General features: G+C 41.1%; 3 pseudogenes across 1 annotated transcript; all 3 read left to right on the top strand.

Annotated features, from left to right (window-relative positions):
* The first annotated feature begins 969 nt into the window (after positions 1-969).
* On the top strand, positions 970-6,662 carry LOC105532123 (annotated as a pseudogene).
* A 1,307-nt stretch (positions 6,663-7,969) lies between these two features.
* Positions 7,970-9,049, top strand: LOC105532116 (annotated as a pseudogene). The gene has a single exon (XR_001004918.1). The product of XR_001004918.1 is annotated as an MICOS complex subunit MIC27 pseudogene (transcript).
* Positions 9,050-10,971: 1,922 nt separating this feature from the next.
* LOC105532122 lies at positions 10,972-11,843 on the top strand (annotated as a pseudogene).
* The last annotated feature ends 70 nt before the right edge of the window (positions 11,844-11,913 follow it).

Here is an 11,913-nt window from a genome sequence, read left to right as displayed (position 1 = left end):
AGACGGGTGCTTTCTAGAGGCTGAAAGGAGGGGGAAATGGGAGTCTTGTTTAATGCATATAGGGTTTCAATTTTGCAAAAGTGTGGTTGCACCACAATGGAAATGTTCTTAAAACTACTGAACTGGAAACTTAAAAATGGTTTTAAGATAGTAAGTTTTATATTATGTATATTTTACCACAATTTAAAAAGCCTAATTAATAAAGAGGTGATTATCTCCACTGCTTCTTGATTTGACAGCCGAATTTCCTTGTTCTTAAGCCTGGAAAAATACATTTATTTGGCATAGATACATAGATACAAAAATACACCTAATGGCATCTCAGGATGGATTATTACAACCTGTGGTCTCATCCATTAAGGCCCCCATACCAAATACCCAATATTACAAAAATTACTGATTCTATCCAATAAACAACTGGTAAATATTTTGCTATTGCGTGTTTGGCTAATATGTTCTGTTCAGTGCCTATTTCAACAGCATCTCACCACAGTTTGCCTTCATCTCCAAAGGGACACAATACTCTTCTTCAGGCTACCCATGGGGTACCTAAATAGCTTTGCCATTGCACATAATCTTTGCAGATGAAAACCTAACTACTTTCATCTTTTACCAGGATCACAGGTATAACATCATCCTCCAAGGAGATTCATTTGATACATTCATTTAGAATCTATAAGTCCCACATCTTTTAGTCCTTTTTGAGTTCTGATGGCAACACATCCCTCATTTACAAATAGAAATAGGCTGCTCCACAAAGGAAGTGTCTGAGTTAGTTTTATAGGATCTTTCTATAGGGAAGGGTTACATCAGGGCGTGTATAGGAGAGGTTTTTCTAGTTTTAGTGCAGTGACTCAACATGCTTCTTCATACGTTGTATGTGGCATTAGCATTTTAAATCACCCTTGGGTATGATTTTTAGCATTAAAAATGAGGAAGAGTTAACTATAGGTTGGAGTTTATCTGCACATGCAGGTACTCCAGGGAAGTCCCTGGCCCTCTGAAACAGAAACTTGTGATAATTACTTCTTGGGTCTTTTGTTACTGACTGGTTAAGGGTTACATAAGCTAGATCTTGAGTGACAGGTTTTTATCCTTTTTCTCCAGACCATATTAAAACAGGAAACCAACCAGTCTGCCTATCTCAAGAAGGGAGGTACCAGGCTCTTTTTAACAACGAGCTCTGGTGGGAAATAATTGAACAAGAACTTACTCACACCCAAGGGAGATAACCCACACACCACCCACTAAGCCTCACCTCTAACATTGAGGATCAAATTTCACCATGCGATTTGGATGGGACAAACATCCAAACTATAGCAGTCTCATATATAATGTGTTTTTAAGTACGTGGAGGTTACATATATACGAAATCTAGGAGAGGCTACTACTATCTGTACCTCTCTAAAAATTAATGGAGATCAATTATTTTCCCCAGAAGTACCTGACATGTATCAGTCAACTCCTTGACTCCCTAGAGAGGGGACCACTCACTACTGTGCCCTCTCCTACTCCACCTCCAGCTTTACATCCTGCCCTTCTTCTCCAATCACTACCACAGCAATCACCCTTTCCCCTTGATCACACAAAATACTACTAATCTCTACATATACTTTACTAACTTATCAGTTTATAAACTGCAGCAACATAACTGTTTGACTCTTCATTTTGACCCAAGAAATACACCAAGATATTACTGTTTATATATACTTATATATGCATGTGTGTATCTATATCTGTCATATGTACATTTATGTATATATATGTGTATATATATACACATATGTATATATATAAATAAATATATATATCATACATATATATATAAACTTTAACACACTTTACAATTCCAACAAGATATTGTTAGAGATCTCAGAAATTTCAGATCTACTTTTTTTGGCTAATGCCATATAAATGGGAAACTTAATCATGGTCCAGCCTATAAAGACTCTTATATTTAATACTTCTACTTGCATTCCTTTCTTTCGATTCCCATTATAAAATGTTTTCTATGCCATTTGGGAAAACATATGTCCTACTATATAGTCTCTATCATCATCTCAATATGTTTTTAATATGATATCAAAGTATCACAGGGCCAATTGTATTCAATTGTATTAACCATGTCTTTAATTTTCTATATTCTGATGCTTTGACATCTTGAGGCAGTGCTGACTTTGGAGGGGTTGCTCCTCCCAGGATTAGCCAATTTCTAGAGACAGTAAACAACTGGATTATGAAAGTGTCTTTCATATGCAAACCAACCACTCCAGAGCCCATATCCTCAATCACCTCCTTTATCTCAGGCACAGGGCCACTATTAACCTGCCCAAATCACCCCAGAGTCGGGTATCATACAACTAGGAAAAGCCCCTAAGCCATAGAGCCTGCTAAAATTATTCAGACTAGCTAATTCTAAACCTGCTTACTTTTAACTTGCCTATTCCTTCCCTCAGAAACCACGATAAAGGCTCTTGCCCACATTCTCCCCTCACCCTCTGCCTCTTGACTGACCCTGGTGCTTTCCTGGGTGACCCCTGACAGTGTGGCATGCCTCTTGTGATCTGTGAGTATAACAGTCTTTTCAGTGGCAGGGATTTCCTGATTTGTTGGTCTTATCTATTTAAATAATAATAAAAGCCATATTTTAAAACACCACCCCAAACAGACAAAGGCTCTGTGGGGTAGTTTATTTGAGAACTGATCCCAAGAGTAGAAATGAAGCATACAGGAGTATTTTAAAAAGGAAGGAAAGCCAGTACAAGGAATAATTCCATATTTTAGTTACCATGCAACTGATAACAGGTATATGATCTTGGGGACCTTCTGAATTGCATTATGAAATATATCTCAGAACTGTCTAGTTGAAGGACATAAGAGGGAAGGATTTAGCCAACATCTCCCATTCCCTTATTAGTCAAAATAATCCCACGTGACTTAATTCTGCCACACATCCCATTTGCACATGTCTGACTGCCCAGTGGTCTGTAATTTGCCCAGTGATTTGGCATCAGAGAAGCCCCTGTGCAAGAAGCAAGATATACACTACATTGGGCCAACGCAAGGCCCTGTCAGATTACGTTTGCATAGAACTAGTCACCACAGCAGTGACTTCGTTAAGAGAAGACATGATTTGACATGCACACAAGCTGTACCCAAAGCACCTTACACATACTTGTTTTGCAGTTTGTTAATATGTCTGTTAAGCCTCTTTAACTCTCTAAGCTCCCCCTCGTTCTCATTTTTTTTATTCTTTGCAAATTATTTGTTGAAGAAATATAGTCAATTATTGTTTAGACTTTTCCAGAGTCTGGATTTTGCTGATTGAGTTTCAATGATGTCATTTAACATGTTCCGCTGGCTCTTTGTTTCTTACAAAATATAAGCTAGGCATGGTGACACACACCTGTAGTCCAAGCTACTCAGGATGCAAAGGCAAAAAAATTTCTTTAGACCGGGAGTTCAAGGCTGCAGTGTGCTATGATCACACCTGTGAATAGTCACTGTGCTCCAGCCTGGGAAACATACTGAGACTCCATCCATAAAAAAAATTTAAAAGTACAGATGCTTTGTTTAACTTGAGATACAATTTGTATAGGAAGTCAAAATAAATGCTTCTGTCTTTGCCTTTTTGAAAATCAGTTTTCCAGACAATGTATTGTTCTCTATCATCTTCCAAAGGACATTTATTAATTTGCGAGGACTGTCATAACAAAGTACCACAGATTGGGTAGCTTTAAACAATAGAAATTTATTTTCTCACAGTTATGGAGGCTAGAAGCCTGAAATCAAGTTTTCAGCAGAGTTAGTTCCTCCTGAGGGGCCATCAGGGAAGAATTTTCAGGTTTATAGATGGCCATCTTCTCCCTGTGCCTTCACACTGTCTTCCCTCTGTTCCTCAAAACTCTATCAGCATCTACATATTACCCAATGCAAAAGGCACTTCTATATTTTTAAAGTAGCACCCCACATTTCAGCACCAAAATCTTATATAAATATCATCTAAATCAGATATGAGTGACTTGAGGTATGATTCATCCTGAGGCAAAATTCTTCTCCATCTGAAAACCTGTAAAACCAGACAAGTTATCTGCTTTAAAAATACAATAGTAGAACAGGCATAGGATAGAAATTCCTATTTCAAGGTGAAAAAATGAGAAAAAAAAAAAAGGATCATGGATTGCAAGCAAATTCAAACCTGAACAGGGAAAATTCCATTAGATTTTAAGGCTCAAGAACAAATTTCTTTGGCTCAGTGTTTTGTCCTCTGAGCCCACCCACATGGTGGCCAAGCCTTCTCAGCTCTGGAAAGCAGCCTTACCCACCTCAGCCCTAGAAAACAGACACATACCCTCTGGCACTCACATGCAGATGCCTGGCTAGATGAAATCTGGAGGATACGGTCACATTCTCTGGGCCTGTGCCTTTGAGCCCAAGGGAGAAGTGACAGCCCTGCTGACCTCTGATCTACCTTTGGGCTATTCTTGTCTTTTCTTGAAGGATAAGACATGTTTACAGCTGGATAGCTCTATTGGCCCATTCTGTAGAATTCCAGAAGTCCAACAGCCTTCCTTCATTTTATCCCATCTCTGTCCCCTTCAGTCCAAGTTAGCAGCATTTCTGCTGGTACAAAATTCTCAAAACCCTTTTGGGCCTCCTGTGCAATTCAAAGAAGGTACAAAATCAGACAAGAGAGTCGTCCACATATATTTCCTAGACAACTGCCTTTCTATTCCTGGATTCTGCTGAGCTGTTCATTGGATCTATGAATTGCACATGTAATATCTTTAGTAAATTGTTTTCCAGCCATATCCTTGATGTTCTCTCCAGAACACACTTTCTAAGTTTTGCAATATGAATAGGATGAGAATTTCCCAAATCTTCAAGTCTGGTCCCTTTTTACTTAACAAGTCATTCCTCAAATTAATTATTTCTCTCACATTTTACTATAAAGCAGCAAAAAGAAGCCAGGTCAGGTCTTTGACACTTGGCTTAGAAATCTACTCAGCTAAATATTCATTCATCACTTATAAATTCTACTTTTCACCAAACACTAGAACACAATTTGTCCAAGTTCTTTGCTACTTTATAACAAGAATAACCTTTCCTCCCGTTTCCAATAACATGTTCCTCATTTCTGTTTGAGACCGCACCAGGAGAACCTTAAACATTCGTATTTTTACCATATGATGTTCATGATGATATATTCCATAAGATGACAGAAGCTTTCTCTCTTTACAGTTCTTCTCTTTTCCTTCTGAGCCTTCGCCAAAATCATTTTAATGTCCATATTTCTACCAATAGTCACTTCAAAGGAATCAAGGCTTCTACTAACATGCTTCTCATTTTATTTTAATTACCATTTCAAAAATCCTAACTTTAATTATTGTCACATTCAGGTTTTGAAGGTTACGACTTCAACATTTGGACTGTTTTTTTGGAGACAGAGTTTCAGTATGTTGCTCAGGCTAGTGTGTAGTGGCTATTCACAGGCATGATTATAACTCACTACGGCCTTGAACCTCTGAACTTTATCCTCCTGCTTCAGCCTTTTGAGCAGCTGGGACTATAGGCATGCACTACTGAGCCAAACTTCAACATATGAATGTTTTTTGGAGACACAATTCAACCAACAGGAACATTACTTTTTTGCAAATATCAATATGAAATCTTTGTGTGAGACATATTTTATGCTTACAGTTCATTGCAGTTATGATTTTTATTGATATTCAGATTGTCCCATATTTGGCCTGTGAGATTTTCATCAAATTGCCTTCTGAGTCTCTTTGACATGACCCAATGGTCTTTTGATACTTTTTTTTTTTTTTTTTGAGACAGAGTCTTACTCTGTTGCCCAGGCTGGAGTGCAGTGGTCCAATCTTGGCTCACTACAACCTCCGCCTCCCGAGTTCAAGCGATTCTCCTGCCCCAGCCCCCCAAGTAGCTAGGATTACAGGTACCTGCCACCATGCCCAGCTAATTTTTGTACTTTTAGTAGAGATGGAGTTTCTCCATGTTGGCCAGGCTGCTCTCTAACTCCTAACCTCAAGTAATCTGCCTGTCTTGGCCTCCAAAAGTGCTGGGATTACAGGCATGAGCCACCGCACCCCGCCTAATACTTTCCTTGTATTATTATTTTTTTAGTTTTGCAGGAGGAGATTTGCTTTCCTTTTCTCTGAAAGGAGAGGAAATTGAAACTGAGTGGCCCATGATGGAAAGAGGGGAAGTCCAGGGGTGCAGGAGGCCCCTGGGTGAAGGCAGAGGCTAACATGGGGTTCAGAGCTACGGGTGGCCATCAGCCTGACCATCTTTGTGCTGTCTGTCATCATCATCATCATCTGCTTCACCTGCTCCTGCTGCTGCCTATACAAGATGTGACACCGACCACGTTCACCACTGTGGTGCACGCCCCTTACACTCAGCCTCCAAGTGTGCCACCCAGCTACCCTGGATTGAGCTACCAGGGCTACTACCCCATGCTCCCCCAGCCAGGGATGCCAGCAGCACCCTACCCAACACAGTACCCACCACATTACTCGGCCCAGTCCATGGGCCCACCGGCCTACCATGAGACCCTGGTCAGAGGAGCAACCGTGCCATACCCCACAAGCCAGCCTCCTTACAACCCGGCCTACATAGATGCCCCGAAGGCGGCTCCCTGAGTGTGCCCCGGCCTCTCTGGCTGCCACTAGGTTATGTTGTGTGTGTGTGAGTGGTGTGCAGGCATGGTTCCTTACGCCCTGTGTGTGCTGTGTGTGTCCTGCCTGTATATGTGGCTTCCTCTGATGCTGATGAGGTGGGGAACGATCCTTGCCAGAGTGGGCTGGGACCAGACTTTCTTCTCTTCCTCATCTGAAATTATGCTTACTAAAATCTCAAGCCAAACTCAAAGAATGGGGTGGGGAGCACCCTGCGAGGTGGCCCCTGAGAGGTGGGGGGCTCTCCAGGGCATATCTGGAGTTCTTTTCCAGCTTACCCTAGGGTGAGCAAGTGTGGCCTGTCACACCAGGATGGTGTAGCTTTCTGTGAGTATGATATCGATGTGTCCTGGTTTTGGCAATGCAGCCAGCTGCTGCCCAAGGGCAAGGTTTGTCCCCAGAGTTGGGGGTACCCTTTGCAGAGCCAGGAACATGATGCAGGTGAAGCTTGGGATCTGACCAAGTTGGGCTTTGATCCTTTGGGCAGATGTCCCATTGCTTCCTGGAGCCTGTGTCATGCCCATTGGGGGTCAGGCAGCCTCCTGATGCCAGAACACCTCAGACAGAGCCTTATTTACCTGATAGCTGTCTACCTGGACTGCCCCTGTCCCTGCATCCTCCCTAGGACCACCTGGAGGGCCACACACAGAGCCTAGTTACCCAAAGGGAGCTCTCTTGCCCTTGCTGGCCCTGCCCTTCCCACAGGTGAACAGGGTGGTCTGTCCACCAGCACACTCAGGTCTCTTCCCTGCAGTGTTTTCATTTTATTTTAACCAAACATTTTTCCTGTTTTCTGTTTTAAAATGTGATAATTGATGTGAGACTGAAACCCCTGGGTTATGGAGGGAAATCGGCCAGGAGGAGAGGGACAACCTGGAGACTGTGAGTCCCTGCTTTCGCTGACACCAGCCTCATAGAATATGCAACTTCTGAACCCCAGTCCAGTATGTTCTGGCAGCAGGGACACCTGGGCCAAGGGGCCATCTGGACCAAAGGTGGGGTGTAGGGCCCTGGATGGCAGACATGAATACCTTGGTGTTCCCTGTCTCTCAGTTATTGTTTCACCAAAGCTGTCTCAGCTTCGTATCTGTTGTGTTTCTGAGAGTCTATGGTCTGCACCCTTGTTTATAATAAATGCAATAGTTTGGGAAAAAAATTGTGGGCACATAGTAGAGGTATGTATTTATTGGGTACATGAGATGTGATACAGGCATGCAATGTGAAATAAGCACATCATGGAGAATGAAATATCCATCCCCTCAACTTTGGCGGAAAGGGTCGTAGACATGGCGGCCATCAGGATGGAAAAACTGACAACCATGCCTGCAGGTCTGATATATGCATCTGTAAGTGTACATACAGTCAAAGAAGAGGAATCCAAAAAGCAGCTAGTGAAACCAGAGCAGCTCCCCATATATACTGCACCACCGCTTCAGTCTAAATATGTTGAAGAGCAGCCTGGTCATTTACAAATGGGCTTTGCTTCCATCCAGACTGCAACTGGTTGTTATATTGGCTGGTGCAAGGGTGTTCATGTCTTTGTGAAAAATGGGATAATGGATACAGCACAATTTGGAAAAGATGCTTATGTCTATCTGAAGAATCCTCCTCGAGACTTTCTTCCGAAAATGGGAGTTATTACAGTTTCAGGATTGGTGGGCTTGGTTTCAGCGAGAAAAGGTTCCAAGTTTAAGAAAATTACTTATCCTCTGGGACTGGCCACTTTAGGAGCAACTGTTTGTTACTCAGTTCAGTCCATAATAATTGCTAAGGTAACCGGGAAAAAGATATATGCTATAAGCCAGCAAATTTTTGGAGCAGTTAAATCACTGTGGACAAAAAGCAGCAAAGAAGAGTCACTCCCTAAACATAAAGAAAAAACTAAGCTAGGATTCTCTGTTGAAATAGAAGTACCTGCAAAAACAACTGACGTCTTGAAACACTCAGTGCCCTTGCCAACAGAACTCAACTCTGAAGCGAAAACCAAATCAGAATTCACTTCAGGTGCAACACAGTTTATGCCTGACCCCAAGCTCATGGATCACGGGCAGTCCCACCCAGGAGATATAGATATGTACAGCACTAGAAGCTGTAGTAGACTGCATACAGAGACTACATAGAAAACTACAAGATGTGTGACGTTGCAAATAATGATGAAAAAAATCATGTAATGGGTAACTGATACATAGAGTATTACTTAAATCAAGTTTTTCCCTTACATATCCAAATGTGCAATTTGATAAATTACATAAGTGGTTAACAGACAAACTGAATGCAATGCAAACAATATTAAATGATTGATGAGGAGACTTAGGTAGAAGTATTAGCTTGCATTTGATGACCTTTAAGGGCATTTAAAAAAAAAATGAAGACATGAACTCCAGTGAGATTAAAATCTGAAAATACATATATGTATGTATAAAGACATACATATTTATGCAAATAAACATATATGTCTGCTCTAGCGTTCCCAGACTAATGTCAGTTAAATTAGAATGGTGTGTGGAAAGATGTGTTTCCCTCTGTTTTTTTTTTTTTCCCGTTCCCTAGAGCTGGAATAAAATATCCATGTTTTATGGGGAAAAAAAAAAAGAAAGAAAGAAATATCCATCCCCTCAAGCATTTATCCTTCGAGTTACAAACAATTCAATCACACCCTTTAAGTTGTTTTAAAATGTACAATTAAGTTATTATTGACTATAGTCACCCTGTTGTGCTATCAAATAGTAGTTCTTATTCATTCTTTCTAATTATTACATGTACCCATAAAACATCCCCACCTCCCCAACATGCCCCCAATACCCTTCCCAGCCTTTGGTAACCATTCTTCTACTCTTTATCTCCATGAATTCAATTGTTTTGAGTTTTAGATCCCACAAGTAAATGAGAACATGAAACATTTGTTTTTCTGTGCCTGGCTTATTTCACTTAATGTAGTGATCTACAGTTCCATCCATGTTGTTGCAAATGACTGGATTTCATTCTTTTTTTATGGCTGAATAGTACCCCATTGTGTCTACGTACCACATGTTCTTTACCCATTCATCTGTCGATGAACACTTACGTTGCTTCCAAATCTTAGCTCTTGTAAACACTGCTGCAACAAACATAGGCACGCAGATATCTCTTTGATATACTGATTTTCTTTCTTTTGGGTATATACCAAGCACTGGGATTTCTGGATCATATGGTAGTTAAATACTTTTCGTCTTCTGAGGAGCCTGAAAACTGTTCTACATAGTGGTTGTACTAATTTACATTCACACCAAACAGTGTACACATCCTAACCAGCATTTGTTATTACCTGACTTTTGGATATAAGCCATTTAAACTGGGGTGAGATGATCTCATTGTAGTTTTGATTTGCATTTCTCTAATGATCAGTGATGAGCACGTTTTCATATGCCTCTTTGCAATATGTATGTCTTCTCTTGAGAAATGCCTATTCAAATATTTTGCCCATTTTTGACTGGAATTACTAGATTTTCTCCAGTAGAGTTCTTTGAGCTCCTTATAAATCCTGGTTATTAATCCCTTGTCAGATGGGTAGTTTGCAGATATTTTCTCCCATTCTTAGGGGTGTCTACTCACTTGGTTGATTGTATCTTTTGTTGTGCAAAAGCTTTTAAACTTGACGTAATCCCATTTGTCCATTTTTGCTTTGGTTGCTTATGCTTGTGGAGTATTTATAAAGACTGTGTTTTCCCCAGTGTATGTTCTTGGTACCTTTGTCACAAATGAGTTCACTGTTGGTGTGTGGATTTGTTTCTGGGTTGTCTATACTGTTCCATTGGTCTGTGTATCTGCTTTTATGCCAGTATGATGCTGTTTTGGTTACAACAGCTCTATAGTATGATTTAAAGTCAGGTGATGTGATTCCTCCAGTTTTGTTCTTTTTGCTTAGGATAGCTATTCTGGGTCTTTGTGGTTCTGTATAAATTTTAGGATCATATTTCTGTGAAGAATGTCATTGGTATTTTTATAGGGATTTCACTGGAATATGTAGATTGCTTTGGGTAGTATGGACATTTTAGCAATATTGATTCTTCCAATCCATGAACAAGGAATATTTTTTCATTTTTTGGTGATCTCATCAATTTCATTCATCAGTGTTTTATAGTTTTCATTATAGAGATATTTAACTTCTTTGGTTCATTCCTAGGTATTTAATTTTATGTGTGGCTATTGTAAATGAGATTACTTTTTAATAGTTTTTTCAGATTGTTCACTGTTGGCATATAGAAACACTACTGATGCCTGAGAGATGGCCATGATGGTGTTCTGGTATCAGCAGAATAGCAATGCCCAGGAGTCCACCACCACCCATAATCTCCTGTGGTCCCACAGAGCTGCAGACAGAAGGGAGCAATGGCAAGAAATAAGTGCTGGGCAGTTTTCATACAGTGCTGCAAGACATGCTGCTTTTCCCTGAGGGTGGAAGACACCCTGATGATGGTGGTACAATCAATGACATCTCTGTGCTGGGAGTGACCCGCTCGGGAGCCCAGGCTGATCATTTCACACAGACACCCCTGGATCCTGGAAGCCAGGTCCTGGTCTGGGTAGACTGGGAGTGGAGGTTTGACCCCATGCAGCAGCATTAAGGGCAGCATCTCATCACAGCAGTTGCTGATTATCTGTCTGAGTTAAAAACAACATCATGGGAGTTAGGGAGATTTTGGAGTGTGATGGAACTGGAAAGCCCCTCTGTGAATGCAGAGAAAATAACTGCCACTGAAAAGAGTGTCAATAAAAATATCAGAGATCAGCTGCTCAAGAAAGTATGAGAACTGAGCCTGAATGATCCTGAGGTGGAGCAGGTGAGAGGCTGGGGTCTGCCAGATGATCATGCTGGGCCCATTGGAATTGTTACCATCAAGGGTGTTGATTTCAACACGTGCTGTGGGATCCCCATGAGCAATCTCTGTGACCTTCCAGTTACTAAGATTCTAGGCACCGAGAAGAGGAAAAGGAATAAAATCAACCTGATATTTCTGGCTGGGAACCAGATGCTGAAGTGGATGAAGAGAAGTCATGAAACTGAAAAAGCACTGAATCACTCTGCTTAAGTGTGGAGCTGAGGATCACACGGAAGCAGTGAAAAAGCTCCAGAACGTGGCCGGGAGCGGTGGCTCACACCTGTAATCCCAGCACTTTGGGAGGCTGAGGCGGGTGGATCACGAGGTCAGGAGATCGAGACCATCCTGGCTAACAC

The sequence above is a fragment of the Mandrillus leucophaeus genome, unplaced genomic scaffold (assembly GCF_000951045.1).
Source record: "Mandrillus leucophaeus isolate KB7577 unplaced genomic scaffold, Mleu.le_1.0 Scaffold931, whole genome shotgun sequence".
NCBI lineage: Eukaryota > Metazoa > Chordata > Mammalia > Primates > Cercopithecidae > Mandrillus > Mandrillus leucophaeus.
This window is presented reverse-complemented; position numbering and strand designations above follow the sequence as displayed.